Source organism: Pelophylax lessonae (genome assembly GCF_965119305.1).
Source record: "Pelophylax lessonae genome assembly, chromosome: 2".
Classification (NCBI taxonomy): domain Eukaryota; kingdom Metazoa; phylum Chordata; class Amphibia; order Anura; family Ranidae; genus Pelophylax; species Pelophylax lessonae.
In genome coordinates, this window is record NC_138769.1 from 280737943 (window position 1) to 280754146 (window position 16204).

A 16204-nucleotide genomic window follows, 5' to 3' on the forward strand; every position below is an offset into this window, starting at 1 on the left:
CCGCGGCCGGGCTCCACAGCCATCCAAGATGGCGGCGGAGGAGACGCCGGCCTCACCGCATCCTACGGCCAGCCCTGCATGGAGCACGGACACTGGGCTCTCTCCACAGCGATCGGTGCATACCCCGATCCCTGCTGCCACCCCCTGCCTCTCGGAGTCCCAGGAGGGGGGTCCCGGTCTCACAGACACTCTGGGGGATGGGGACCTGAGGAGGCACATTTGGGCCCTTCCTACTAAGGCAGACCTGGACAGATTCATCTCCAGGGTTGAGACTGCCTTTAAAGAGGATATTGCTCAGCTGAAGGTGGACACTTCTCACTTGGGATCCCGGGTGGAGTCTGTAGAACAGCGCCTGGATGCAGCTCTCCCTATCATTTCCCAGTTACAGGCACCTGGGAAACTAAGGGGGAGTTGTGGAGATCCAATTAGTTAGGATTCTCCTTCTGGCCACCAGTAAACAGGTCAGGATCCACAGACGATGTGGCGAGGCAGGGGTGCTAGACCACTTTTGGAGGCGTTTGTCCCATTAACCGAACAGGAGCAATATAGGGTCTTTGGGTATGTGCCACTTCGTCACTTCCCTGATGAAGGTCAGTACCTGGTCCCAGAATGTCGTGATATAGGGACAGGACCAGAACTTGTGGCAAAGAGAAGGTCGTTCCGCGGAACATAACGGACAATTATGAGCATCCTGAATTGTTTTGTTTAGAGGTACATTAGGTATTCACACAGTATACAGAAGTAAGTGTCAGCATGTATAGGCCCCAAAAATTAGCTCACATGGGTTTACCTGACAGCTAAGTATGTAGTATTTGGAGGCTGAAGGTACATTAGGCATTCACAGGATACAGAAGTAAGTGTCGGCCTGTATAGTCCCCAAAAATTAGCCCACATGGGTTTAACTGACAGCTAAGAACGTAGTATTCTGTGGCTCAAGGTACATTAGGCATTCACAGTATACAGAAGTAAGTGTTGGCCTTTATAGACCCCAAAAATTAGCTCACATAGGTTTAACTGACAGCAAGGAACGTAGTATTTAAAGGATGGAAGTACATTAGGCATTCACAGGATATAGAAGTAAGTGTCGGCCTGTATAGGCCCCAAAAATTAGCTCACATGGGTTTAACTGACACCAAAGAACATAGTGTATTTGATGGCTGGAGGTACATCAGGCATTGACAGTATACAGAAGTAAGTGTCGGCCTGTTTAGGCCCCAAAAATTAGCTCACATAGGTTTAACTGACAGCAAAGAACGTATTATTGGATGGCTAGAGGTACATCAGGCATTCACACAGTATACAGAAGTAAGTGTCGGCCTGTATAGGCCCCAAAAATTAGCTCCCATGGGTTTACCTGACTGCTAAGTACGTAGTATTCTGTGGCTAAAGGTACATTAGGCATTCACAGGATGCAGAAGTAAGTAGAAAATGTTAGGTGCCGACCCTAAATGCCAGTAAGCCAAGAAAGGTCCTGCCACATCCCTAAGGACATATGAGAAAAAAGTGTATCAAGTGGTATTGGTGTTCCAATACACCAGACCCTAAATGAGCCCCACAGGGAACTGTGTATTCTGAGGAAACACCCAACCTGGGACCTTGTAGGCAGGAGTTACTTGGCATGAATAGATAAATAAAAGACCAATTTAAAATATAATGATTTTATTAATACATGTGTACAAAATTGTTAAAAAAGACACAGATGCAAAGGCATCAAAAGACAGTCAATATAGAAAATATGTAATACATAAAATTATGAACCATATCCTAGAGTAGTGGGGTCACCCAGGTCCAACATGTTTCGCCGACTCTGCAGACTCTGACTTAAAAAGGCTTTTTAGACACTTGGAGACCAAAATAAAGTCATTTTGACCAAAAACTTTTTTCAGGCCATTGGAGCCCAAATGTCTAAAATCTTGTCTAAAACCGGCTTTTTAAGGCTCTAAAAGACAAAAATACAGTCATTTTGCCAAAAAAAATTTCAGACCTTTGGTGACCAAATGCCGTTATTTTGACTAACAAAAGGTTTTTAGACACTTGGAGACCAAAATAGAGTAATTTTGACCAAAACATTTTTTTCAGGCCATTGGAGCCAAATGTCTAAAATCTTGTCTAAAACCGGCTTTTTAAGGCTCTAAAAGACAAAAATATAGTCATTTTGACTAAATTTTTTTTCTGACCTTTGTTGACCAAATGCAGTTATTTTGACTAAAAAAGGATTTTAAGACACTTGGAGACCAAAATAGAGTAATTTTGACCGAAAATATCTTTTCAGGCCATTGGAGCCCAAATGGCTAGTTTTAGACAAATCTTATCTAAACCCGGCTTTTTAAGGCTCTAAAAGACAAAAATACAGTAATTTTGACTAAAAAAATGTTCAGTCCTTTGGTGACCAAATGCCGTTATTTTGACTAAAAAGGATTTTTAGACACTTGGAGACCAAAATAGTCATTTTGACCAAAAAAATTTCAGGCCATTGAAGAGCAAAATGCAGTTATCTTGTCTAAAACTGGCTTTTTAAGACTCTAAAAGACAAAAATACAGTCATTTTGACTAAAAAAGTTTTTCAGACCTTCGGTGACCAAATGCAGTTATTTTGACTAAAAAAGGCTTTTTAGACACTTGGAGACCAAAATAGTTATTTTAACCCAAAAAAATTTTCAGGCCATTGGAGCCAAATGTCTAAAATCTTGTCTAAAACCGGCTTTTTAAGGCTCTAAAAGACAAAAATTGACAGCTAAGAACGTAGTATTCTGTGGCTGAAGGTACATTAGGCATTTACAGGATAAAGAAGTAAGTGTCGGCCATAAAAGGCCCCAAAAATTAGCCCAAATGGGTTTACCTGACAGCTAAGAACGTAGTATTCTGTGGCTGAAGGTACATTAGGCATTAACAGGATAAAGAAGTAAGTGTCGGCCATAAAAGGCCCCAAAAATTAGCCCACATCAGTTTACCTGACAACTAAGAACGTAGTATTTGGTGGCTGGAGGTACATTAGGCATTCACACAGTATACAGAAGTAAGTTAAGGTGCTCCTAAGGACACTCCAAACACCGATATCCCCGTGCAGGAAGTACCACCACCAAAGGTAAAGGTTGGCCTCTTACCACAATGATTTGACCCCCATGACAGAGATCAAAAACAGCATATTTCAACCTCCACTGGCAAATCCTGCACTGGCTCACTCTCTGATCACATCCACTTCCTCACAGATAGTTATAACATGTAAAGAGGGAAACAACTGCCATAGTGTAGTACCATTAAACAACTATATTGGACGCAATTCTCAAAGTGGCAACTCACATTTGGCTGTAGTTTGTATGGCGTGTTTAAATCAGGGTGTCCTCGAGGCTCGATTCCTGCCGAAAAAATGGCCGCCGCGTCCCCTCCGTGGTCTCAGTGTGACGCACCGCAGGCTCCTCCTACGCGTTTCATCAGAGACTGACGTCGTCAGGGGGTGTGGCCTGCAGTGAACGTCCACAATTTATGCGCTGACGGAGACGGATAGGCGGGGCAATAGACAGGTCCTGGATCCCGGAAGAAAGACACTTGCGTGTCAGCGACCACAACCGGCATTTCACAAGAAGAGACATCCGGACTTAGAATGCGGTTCACGTGCGTACCAACGTCCGGAACCAAACATTAACCGGATGTCACATTAAGAGTCAATCAAGACCAATATTAGCACTCATACAATATTCAGTGCAAAATAAATCTTATGCAGATGGATACAGCATATGTAAGCCCAATTGAGCTAAACACACAAGTATCCATTAGCTTTGCATGATTAGATGGTCACAATGGACCACAGTGGAAACCGGCGCCATCTCTCAGCAGAAATAAAAAAATCGGGAGACTCCGACCACACCGCCAAATACAACACTAATACATAAAAGATATATTAGCAATATTACCAATCATAAATCTAAAATACATGATCTTAAATAAAAACATATTAAAAAGGCCTCTCAAAAAGAAAATACAGATAAAAACACATGAACTCATTTGTTATAGGCAACTAGTATACAGGCAATCTACCTTCAAACTATGAATTATGAATTATTGATGAAGGAATTGATGTCCCAATCAATATTGAGCCCGTGAGGGGCATAGGATTTGAGGCGGTAAATCCAACTGGTCTCCAACTGGGAGACCCCTCTCGTCAGATTGCTACCCCTCCAATTACCCGGGAATTTATCAATCCCCATAAAAATAGTGCCACTAGGATCTTTATTATGGCAGAGAGCATAGTGCCTCGACACGCTATGTTTAGAGAAAGCTTTTATAATATTAGCCACATGCTCGTTTAACCGTACATGCAGCTGGCGTATCGTGCGGCCCACGTATTCCAAACCACATGGGCAACGCAAAACATACAGGACATAGCGTGTAGAGCATGTAATGAATGGGCCAGGAGAAACAAAAAGAAAGCCAACGAATAAAGGAAAAGCCAAAAGGCTACAGCACCTGGTATTCCCAGGTGGTCTCCCATCCAGGTACTAACCAGGCCCGGCCCTGCTTTGCTTCCGAGATCAGGCGCATTCAGGGTGAGACAAAAATACAGTCATTTTGACCCCAAAAAAATTTTCAGACCATTGGAGACAAAATACAGTAATCTTGTCTAAAACCGGCTTTTTAAAACTCTAAAAGACAAAAATAAAGTAATTTTGACTAAAATAATTTTTTCAGACTTTTGGTGACCAAATGCAGTTATTTTGACTAAAAAAGGCTTTTAAGACACTTGGAGACCAAAATAGAGTCATTTTGACCAATAACATTTTCAGGGCATTGGAGAGCAAAATGCAGCGATCTTCACTAAAACCGGCTTTTTAAGACTCTAAAATACAAAAATTCAGTCATTTTGAATAAAAAAATGTTTCATTCACAGGATACAGAAGTAAGTGTCGGCCGTAAAAGGCCCCAAAAATTAGCCCACATGGGTTTACCTGACAGCTAAGAACGTAGTATTTGGTGGCTGAAGGTATATTAGGCATTCACAGGATACAGAAGTAAGTGTCGGCCTGTATAACCTCAAAAATTAGCCCACATGGGTTTAATTGACAGCTAAGAACGTAGTATTCTTTGGCTGAATGTACATTAGGCATTCACTGGATACAGAAGTAAGTGTCGGCCATAAAAGGCCCCAAAAAATAGCCCACATGGGTTTACATGATAGCTAAGAATGTAGTATTCTGTGGCTGAAGGTACATTAGGCATTTACAGGATAAAGAAGTAAGTGTCGGCCATAAAAGGCCCCACAAAATTAGCCCAAATGGGTTTACCTGAAAGCTAAGAACGTAGTATTCTGTGGCTGAAGGTACATTAGGCATTCACAGGGTACAGAAGTAAGTGTCGGCCTGTATAGGCCCCAAAAATGAGCCCAAATGGGTTTACCTGACAGCTAAGAATGTAGTATTCTGTGGCTGAAGGTACCTTAGGCATTCACAGGATAAAGAAGTAAGTGTCGGCCATAAAAGGCCCCAAAAATTAGCCCACATCAGTTTACCTGACAACTAAGAACGTAGTATTTGGTGGCTTGAGGTACATTAGGCATTCACACAGTATACAGAAGTAAGTGTCGGACTGTATAGGCCCCAAACATTAGCTCACATGGGTTTAACTGACAGCACAGAACGTAGTATTTGATGGCTGGAGGTACATTAGGCTTTCAAAGGATACAGAAGTAAGTGTCAGCCTGTATAGGCCCCAAAACCTAGCTCACATGGGTTTAACTGACAGCAAATAACATAGTGTATTTGATGGCTGAAGGTACATTAGGCATTCACAGTATACAGAAGCAAGTGTCGGACTGTATAGGCCCCAAAAATTAGCTCACATGGGTTTAACTGACAGCAAAGAACGTAGTGTATTTGATGGCTGGAGGTACATTAGGCATTCACAGTAGACTGAAGTAAGTGTCGGCCTGTATAGGCCCCAAACATTAGCTCACATGGGTTTAACTGACAGCACAGAACGTAGTATTTGATGGCTAGAGGTAAATTAGGCATTCACACAGGAGAAACAAAAAGAAAGCCAACGAATAACCTGAGGTGCCATCTTGCCATGGCCAAGTTCAAAGGGGTCGAGGGTGGTAGTGGTGCTCGGCTACGGCCACATCACCCTGAACGCACCCAATCTCGTCTGATCTCAGAAGCTAAGCAGGGTCGGGCCTGGTTAGTACCTGGATGGGAGACCGACTGGGAATACCAGGTGCTGTAGGCTTTTGGCTTTTCCTTTATTCGTTGGCTTTCTTTTTGTTTCTCCTGAGGTGCCATCTTGCCATGGCCAAGTTCAAAGGGGTCGAGGGTGGAAGTAGTGATCGCCTACGGCCACATCACCCTGAACACGCCCAATCTGGTCTGATCTCGGAAGCTAAGCAGGGTCGGGCCTGGTTAGTACCTGGATGGGAGACCGCCTGTGTAGCGGAGGAGTAGTTTAATCTACATGGGCTCTGCTGGTAGATAGGAAAACAGGTAATAATCCAACTAGGCAAGTACAGCATGCAACAATCCAGGTAGCGTTATACAATCCTTCCCTCCCACTAGATACCAGGTGCTGTAGGCTTTTCCTTTATTCGTTTGGCTTTCTTTTTGTTTCTCCCGAGGTGCCATATTGCCATGGCCAAGTTCAAAGGGGTCGAGGTTGGCATTTGTGATAGCCTACGGCCACATCACCCTGAAAGCGCCCGATCTCATCTGATCTCAGAAGCTAAGCAGGGTCAGGCCTGGTTAGTAGCTGGATGGGAGACTGCCTGGAAATACCAGGTGCTGTAGGCTTTTGGCTTTTCCTTGATTTGTTTGCTTTCTTTTTGTTTCTGCTGAGGTGCCATCTTGCCATGGCCAAGTTCAAAGGGGTCGAGGGTGGCAGTGGTCATCGCCTATGGCCACATCACCCTGAACACGCCCAAGCTCGTCTGATCTCAGAAGCTAAGCAGGGTCGTGCCTGGTTAGAACCTGGATGGGAAACCGCCTGGGAATACCAGGTGCTGTAGGCTTTTGGCTTTTCCTTTATTCGTTGGCTTTCTTTTTGTTTCTCCTGAGGTGCCATCTTGCCATGGCAAAGTTCAAAGGGGTCGAGGGTGGCAGTGGTGATTGCCTACGGCCACATCACCCTGAACGTGCCCTATCTTGTCTGATCTTGGAAGCTAAGCAGGGTCGGGCCTGGTTAGTACCTGGATGGGAGACCGCCTGGGAATACCAGGTGCTGTAAGGCTTTTGGCTTTTCCTTTTTTTTTTTTAAATTTTGTAATATAACACGTGAGTATCAACAACAGAAAAGGTACAATTAAATACAGACATTATGCAAATTAGGGCAGGGCGGTCCAGAGTCAAAAGAGCATGGAAACTGATGGGGAATGTGAGAGTGGGGGAGAGTTCTTGGGCGAGTCCTGGAACGTAAATGTATATTGATCCATAGAGGGGTCGGATTTGGAGAAGGAGTACTTGACGTAATTGTCCCATTTCTGTAGAAATGATTTCCGTGAGGATGGGGCTGAAAAATCCGTGTTGAGGCGGTCAATGGAAAGAAGTGTGGAAAGCTCTTATCTGACATTAACAGGATAAAGAAGTAAGTGTCGGCCATAAAAGGCCCCAAAAATTAGCCCACATCAGTTTACCTGACAACTAAGAATCCTGCACTGGCTCACTCTCTGATCACATCCACTTCCTCACAGATAGTTATAACATGTAAAGAGGGAAACAACTGCCATAGTGTAGTACCATTAAACAACTATATTGGACGCAATTCTCAAAGTGGCAACTCACATTTGGCTGTAGTTTGTATGGCGTGTTTAAATCAGGGTGTCCTCGAGGCTCGATTCCTGCCGAAAAAATGGCCGCCGCGTCCCCTCCGTGGTCTCAGTGTGACGCACCGCAGGCTCCTCCTACGCGTTTCATCAGAGACTGACGTCGTCAGGGGGTGTGGCCTGCAGTGAACGTCCACAATTTATGCGCTGACGGAGACGGATAGGCGGGGCAATAGACAGGTCCTGGATCCCGGAAGAAAGACACTTGCGTGTCAGCGACCGCAACCGGCATTTCACAAGAAGAGACATCCGGACTTAGAATGCGGTTCACGTGCGTACCAACGTCCGGAACCAAACATTAACCGGATGTCACATTAAGAGTCAATCAAGACCAATATTAGCACTCATACAATATTCAGTGCAAAATAAATCTTATGCAGATGGATACAGCATATGTAAGCCCAATTGAGCTAAACACACAAGTATCCATTAGCTTTGCATGATTAGATGGTCACAATGGACCACAGTGGAAACCGGCGCCATCTCTCAGCAGAAATAAAAAAATCGGGAGACTCCGACCACACCGCCAAATACAACACTAATACATAAAAGATATATTAGCAATATTACCAATCATAAATCTAAAATACATGATCTTAAATAAAAACATATTAAAAAGGCCTCTCAAAAAGAAAATACAGATAAAAACACATGAACTCATTTGTTATAGGCAACTAGTATACAGGCAATCTACCTTCAAACTATGAATTATGAATTATTGATGAAGGAATTGATGTCCCAATCAATATTGAGCCCGTGAGGGGCATAGGATTTGAGGCGGTAAATCCAACTGGTCTCCAACTGGGAGACCCCTCTCGTCAGATTGCTACCCCTCCAATTACCCGGGAATTTATCAATCCCCATAAAAATAGTGCCACTAGGATCTTTATTATGGCAGAGAGCATAGTGCCTCGACACGCTATGTTTAGAGAAAGCTTTTATAATATTAGCCACATGCTCGTTTAACCGTACATGCAGCTGGCGTATCGTGCGGCCCACGTATTCCAAACCACATGGGCAACGCAAAACATACAGGACATAGCGTGTAGAGCATGTAATGAATGGGCCAGGAGAAACAAAAAGAAAGCCAACGAATAAAGGAAAAGCCAAAAGGCTACAGCACCTGGTATTCCCAGGTGGTCTCCCATCCAGGTACTAACCAGGCCCAGCCCTGCTTTGCTTCCGAGATCAGGCGCATTCAGGGTGAGACAAAAATACAGTCATTTTGACCCCAAAAAAATTTTCAGACCATTGGAGACAAAATACAGTAATCTTGTCTAAAACCGGCTTTTTAAAACTCTAAAAGACAAAAATAAAGTAATTTTGACTAAAATAATTTTTTCAGACTTTTGGTGACCAAATGCAGTTATTTTGACTAAAAAAGGCTTTTAAGACACTTGGAGACCAAAATAGAGTCATTTTGACCAATAACATTTTCAGGGCATTGGAGAGCAAAATGCAGCGATCTTCACTAAAACCAGCTTTTTAAGACTCTAAAATACAAAAATTCAGTCATTTTGAATAAAAAAATGTTTCATTCACAGGATACAGAAGTAAGTGTCGGCCGTAAAAGGCCCCAAAAATTAGCCCACATGGGTTTACCTGACAGCTAAGAACGTAGTATTTGGTGGCTGAAGGTATATTAGGCATTCACAGGATACAGAAGTAAGTGTCGGCCTGTATAACCTCAAAAATTAGCCCACATGGGTTTAATTGACAGCTAAGAACGTAGTATTCTTTGGCTGAATGTACATTAGGCATTCACTGGATACAGAAGTAAGTGTCGGCCATAAAAGGCCCCAAAAAATAGCCCACATGGGTTTACATGATAGCTAAGAATGTAGTATTCTGTGGCTGAAGGTACATTAGGCATTTACAGGATAAAGAAGTAAGTGTCGGCCATAAAAGGCCCCACAAAATTAGCCCAAATGGGTTTACCTGAAAGCTAAGAACGTAGTATTCTGTGGCTGAAGGTACATTAGGCATTCACAGGGTACAGAAGTAAGTGTCGGCCTGTATAGGCCCCAAAAATGAGCCCAAATGGGTTTACCTGACAGCTAAGAATGTAGTATTCTGTGGCTGAAGGTACCTTAGGCATTCACAGGATAAAGAAGTAAGTGTCGGCCATAAAAGGCCCCAAAAATTAGCCCACATCAGTTTACCTGACAACTAAGAACGTAGTATTTGGTGGCTTGAGGTACATTAGGCATTCACACAGTATACAGAAGTAAGTGTCGGACTGTATAGGCCCCAAACATTAGCTCACATGGGTTTAACTGACAGCACAGAACGTAGTATTTGATGGCTGGAGGTACATTAGGCTTTCAAAGGATACAGAAGTAAGTGTCAGCCTGTATAGGCCCCAAAACCTAGCTCACATGGGTTTAACTGACAGCAAATAACATAGTGTATTTGATGGCTGAAGGTACATTAGGCATTCACAGTATACAGAAGCAAGTGTCGGACTGTATAGGCCCCAAAAATTAGCTCACATGGGTTTAACTGACAGCAAAGAACGTAGTGTATTTGATGGCTGGAGGTACATTAGGCATTCACAGTAGACTGAAGTAAGTGTCGGCCTGTATAGGCCCCAAACATTAGCTCACATGGGTTTAACTGACAGCACAGAACGTAGTATTTGATGGCTAGAGGTAAATTAGGCATTCACACAGGAGAAACAAAAAGAAAGCCAACGAATAACCTGAGGTGCCATCTTGCCATGGCCAAGTTCAAAGGGGTCGAGGGTGGTAGTGGTGCTCGGCTACGGCCACATCACCCTGAACGCACCCAATCTCGTCTGATCTCAGAAGCTAAGCAGGGTCGGGCCTGGTTAGTACCTGGATGGGAGACCGACTGGGAATACCAGGTGCTGTAGGCTTTTGGCTTTTCCTTTATTCGTTGGCTTTCTTTTTGTTTCTCCTGAGGTGCCATCTTGCCATGGCCAAGTTCAAAGGGGTCGAGGGTGGAAGTAGTGATCGCCTACGGCCACATCACCCTGAACACGCCCAATCTGGTCTGATCTCGGAAGCTAAGCAGGGTCGGGCCTGGTTAGTACCTGGATGGGAGACCGCCTGTGTAGCGGAGGAGTAGTTTAATCTACATGGGCTCTGCTGGTAGATAGGAAAACAGGTAATAATCCAACTAGGCAAGTACAGCATGCAACAATCCAGGTAGCGTTATACAATCCTTCCCTCCCACTAGATACCAGGTGCTGTAGGCTTTTCCTTTATTCGTTTGGCTTTCTTTTTGTTTCTCCCGAGGTGCCATATTGCCATGGCCAAGTTCAAAGGGGTCGAGGTTGGCATTTGTGATAGCCTACGGCCACATCACCCTGAAAGCGCCCGATCTCATCTGATCTCAGAAGCTAAGCAGGGTCAGGCCTGGTTAGTAGCTGGATGGGAGACTGCCTGGAAATACCAGGTGCTGTAGGCTTTTGGCTTTTCCTTGATTTGTTTGCTTTCTTTTTGTTTCTGCTGAGGTGCCATCTTGCCATGGCCAAGTTCAAAGGGGTCGAGGGTGGCAGTGGTCATCGCCTATGGCCACATCACCCTGAACACGCCCAAGCTCGTCTGATCTCAGAAGCTAAGCAGGGTCGTGCCTGGTTAGAACCTGGATGGGAAACCGCCTGGGAATACCAGGTGCTGTAGGCTTTTGGCTTTTCCTTTATTCGTTGGCTTTCTTTTTGTTTCTCCTGAGGTGCCATCTTGCCATGGCAAAGTTCAAAGGGGTCGAGGGTGGCAGTGGTGATTGCCTACGGCCACATCACCCTGAACGTGCCCTATCTTGTCTGATCTTGGAAGCTAAGCAGGGTCGGGCCTGGTTAGTACCTGGATGGGAGACCGCCTGGGAATACCAGGTGCTGTAAGGCTTTTGGCTTTTCCTTTTTTTTTTTTAAATTTTGTAATATAACACGTGAGTATCAACAACAGAAAAGGTACAATTAAATACAGACATTATGCAAATTAGGGCAGGGCGGTCCAGAGTCAAAAGAGCATGGAAACTGATGGGGAATGTGAGAGTGGGGGAGAGTTCTTGGGCGAGTCCTGGAACGTAAATGTATATTGATCCATAGAGGGGTCGGATTTGGAGAAGGAGTACTTGACGTAATTGTCCCATTTCTGTAGAAATGATTTCCGTGAGGATGGGGCTGAAAAATCCGTGTTGAGGCGGTCAATGGAAAGAAGTGTGGAAAGCTCTTATCTGACATTAACAGGATAAAGAAGTAAGTGTCGGCCATAAAAGGCCCCAAAAATTAGCCCACATCAGTTTACCTGACAACTAAGAATCCTGCACTGGCTCACTCTCTGATCACATCCACTTCCTCACAGATAGTTATAACATGTAAAGAGGGAAACAACTGCCATAGTGTAGTACCATTAAACAACTATATTGGACGCAATTCTCAAAGTGGCAACTCACATTTGGCTGTAGTTTGTATGGCGTGTTTAAATCAGGGTGTCCTCGAGGCTCGATTCCTGCCGAAAAAATGGCCGCCGCGTCCCCTCCGTGGTCTCAGTGTGACGCACCGCAGGCTCCTCCTACGCGTTTCATCAGAGACTGACGTCGTCAGGGGGTGTGGCCTGCAGTGAACGTCCACAATTTATGCGCTGACGGAGACGGATAGGCGGGGCAATAGACAGGTCCTGGATCCCGGAAGAAAGACACTTGCGTGTCAGCGACCGCAACCGGCATTTCACAAGAAGAGACATCCGGACTTAGAATGCGGTTCACGTGCGTACCAACGTCCGGAACCAAACATTAACCGGATGTCACATTAAGAGTCAATCAAGACCAATATTAGCACTCATACAATATTCAGTGCAAAATAAATCTTATGCAGATGGATACAGCATATGTAAGCCCAATTGAGCTAAACACACAAGTATCCATTAGCTTTGCATGATTAGATGGTCACAATGGACCACAGTGGAAACCGGCGCCATCTCTCAGCAGAAATAAAAAAATCGGGAGACTCCGACCACACCGCCAAATACAACACTAATACATAAAAGATATATTAGCAATATTACCAATCATAAATCTAAAATACATGATCTTAAATAAAAACATATTAAAAAGGCCTCTCAAAAAGAAAATACAGATAAAAACACATGAACTCATTTGTTATAGGCAACTAGTATACAGGCAATCTACCTTCAAACTATGAATTATGAATTATTGATGAAGGAATTGATGTCCCAATCAATATTGAGCCCGTGAGGGGCATAGGATTTGAGGCGGTAAATCCAACTGGTCTCCAACTGGGAGACCCCTCTCGTCAGATTGCTACCCCTCCAATTACCCGGGAATTTATCAATCCCCATAAAAATAGTGCCACTAGGATCTTTATTATGGCAGAGAGCATAGTGCCTCGACACGCTATGTTTAGAGAAAGCTTTTATAATATTAGCCACATGCTCGTTTAACCGTACATGCAGCTGGCGTATCGTGCGGCCCACGTATTCCAAACCACATGGGCAACGCAAAACATACAGGACATAGCGTGTAGAGCATGTAATGAATGGGCCAGGAGAAACAAAAAGAAAGCCAACGAATAAAGGAAAAGCCAAAAGGCTACAGCACCTGGTATTCCCAGGTGGTCTCCCATCCAGGTACTAACCAGGCCCGGCCCTGCTTTGCTTCCGAGATCAGGCGCATTCAGGGTGAGACAAAAATACAGTCATTTTGACCCCAAAAAAATTTTCAGACCATTGGAGACAAAATACAGTAATCTTGTCTAAAACCGGCTTTTTAAAACTCTAAAAGACAAAAATAAAGTAATTTTGACTAAAATAATTTTTTCAGACTTTTGGTGACCAAATGCAGTTATTTTGACTAAAAAAGGCTTTTAAGACACTTGGAGACCAAAATAGAGTCATTTTGACCAATAACATTTTCAGGGCATTGGAGAGCAAAATGCAGCGATCTTCACTAAAACCGGCTTTTTAAGACTCTAAAATACAAAAATTCAGTCATTTTGAATAAAAAAATGTTTCATTCACAGGATACAGAAGTAAGTGTCGGCCGTAAAAGGCCCCAAAAATTAGCCCACATGGGTTTACCTGACAGCTAAGAACGTAGTATTTGGTGGCTGAAGGTATATTAGGCATTCACAGGATACAGAAGTAAGTGTCGGCCTGTATAACCTCAAAAATTAGCCCACATGGGTTTAATTGACAGCTAAGAACGTAGTATTCTTTGGCTGAATGTACATTAGGCATTCACTGGATACAGAAGTAAGTGTCGGCCATAAAAGGCCCCAAAAAATAGCCCACATGGGTTTACATGATAGCTAAGAATGTAGTATTCTGTGGCTGAAGGTACATTAGGCATTTACAGGATAAAGAAGTAAGTGTCGGCCATAAAAGGCCCCACAAAATTAGCCCAAATGGGTTTACCTGAAAGCTAAGAACGTAGTATTCTGTGGCTGAAGGTACATTAGGCATTCACAGGGTACAGAAGTAAGTGTCGGCCTGTATAGGCCCCAAAAATGAGCCCAAATGGGTTTACCTGACAGCTAAGAATGTAGTATTCTGTGGCTGAAGGTACCTTAGGCATTCACAGGATAAAGAAGTAAGTGTCGGCCATAAAAGGCCCCAAAAATTAGCCCACATCAGTTTACCTGACAACTAAGAACGTAGTATTTGGTGGCTTGAGGTACATTAGGCATTCACACAGTATACAGAAGTAAGTGTCGGACTGTATAGGCCCCAAACATTAGCTCACATGGGTTTAACTGACAGCACAGAACGTAGTATTTGATGGCTGGAGGTACATTAGGCTTTCAAAGGATACAGAAGTAAGTGTCAGCCTGTATAGGCCCCAAAACCTAGCTCACATGGGTTTAACTGACAGCAAATAACATAGTGTATTTGATGGCTGAAGGTACATTAGGCATTCACAGTATACAGAAGCAAGTGTCGGACTGTATAGGCCCCAAAAATTAGCTCACATGGGTTTAACTGACAGCAAAGAACGTAGTGTATTTGATGGCTGGAGGTACATTAGGCATTCACAGTAGACTGAAGTAAGTGTCGGCCTGTATAGGCCCCAAACATTAGCTCACATGGGTTTAACTGACAGCACAGAACGTAGTATTTGATGGCTAGAGGTAAATTAGGCATTCACACAGGAGAAACAAAAAGAAAGCCAACGAATAACCTGAGGTGCCATCTTGCCATGGCCAAGTTCAAAGGGGTCGAGGGTGGTAGTGGTGCTCGGCTACGGCCACATCACCCTGAACGCACCCAATCTCGTCTGATCTCAGAAGCTAAGCAGGGTCGGGCCTGGTTAGTACCTGGATGGGAGACCGACTGGGAATACCAGGTGCTGTAGGCTTTTGGCTTTTCCTTTATTCGTTGGCTTTCTTTTTGTTTCTCCTGAGGTGCCATCTTGCCATGGCCAAGTTCAAAGGGGTCGAGGGTGGAAGTAGTGATCGCCTACGGCCACATCACCCTGAACACGCCCAATCTGGTCTGATCTCGGAAGCTAAGCAGGGTCGGGCCTGGTTAGTACCTGGATGGGAGACCGCCTGTGTAGCGGAGGAGTAGTTTAATCTACATGGGCTCTGCTGGTAGATAGGAAAACAGGTAATAATCCAACTAGGCAGGTACAGCATGCAACAATCCAGGTAGCGTTATACAATCCTTCCCTCCCACTAGATACCAGGTGCTGTAGGCTTTTCCTTTATTCGTTGGCTTTCTTTTTGTTTCTCCTTAAGTGACATCTTGCTATGGCCAAGTTCAAAGGGGTCAATGGTGGCAGTGGTTATTGCCTATGGCCACATCACCCTTAACGCGCCCGATCTCGTCTGATCTCGGAAGCTAAGCAGGGTCAGGCCTGTAACCAGGATGGGAGACTGCCTGGGAATACCAAGTGCTGTAGACTTTTGGCTTTTGCTTTATTCGTTGGCTTTCTTTCTGTTTCTCCTGAGGTGCCATCTTGCCATGGCCAAGTTCAAAGGGGTCAATGGTGGCAGTGGTTATTGCCTATGGCCACATCACCCTGAACGCACCTGATTTCGTCTGATCTCAGAAGCTAAGAAGGGTCAGGCCTGGTTAGTACCTGGATGGGAGACCACCTGGGAATACCAGGTGCTGTAAGCTTTTGGCTTTTCCTTTATTCGTTGGCTTTATTTTTGTTTCTCCTAAGGAACCATCTTGCCATGACCAAGTTCAAAGGGGTCGAGGGTGGCAGTGGTGATCGCCTACGGCCACATCAACCTGAACGCGCCTGATCTTAGAAGCTAAGTAGCGTCAGGCCTGGTTACTACCTGGATGGGAGACTGATTGTGTAGCGGAGTAGTAGTTTAATCTACATTGGCTCCGCTGGTAGACAGGAAAACAGGTAATAATCCAACTAAGCAGGTACAGCATGCAACAATCCAGGTAGTGTTATACAATC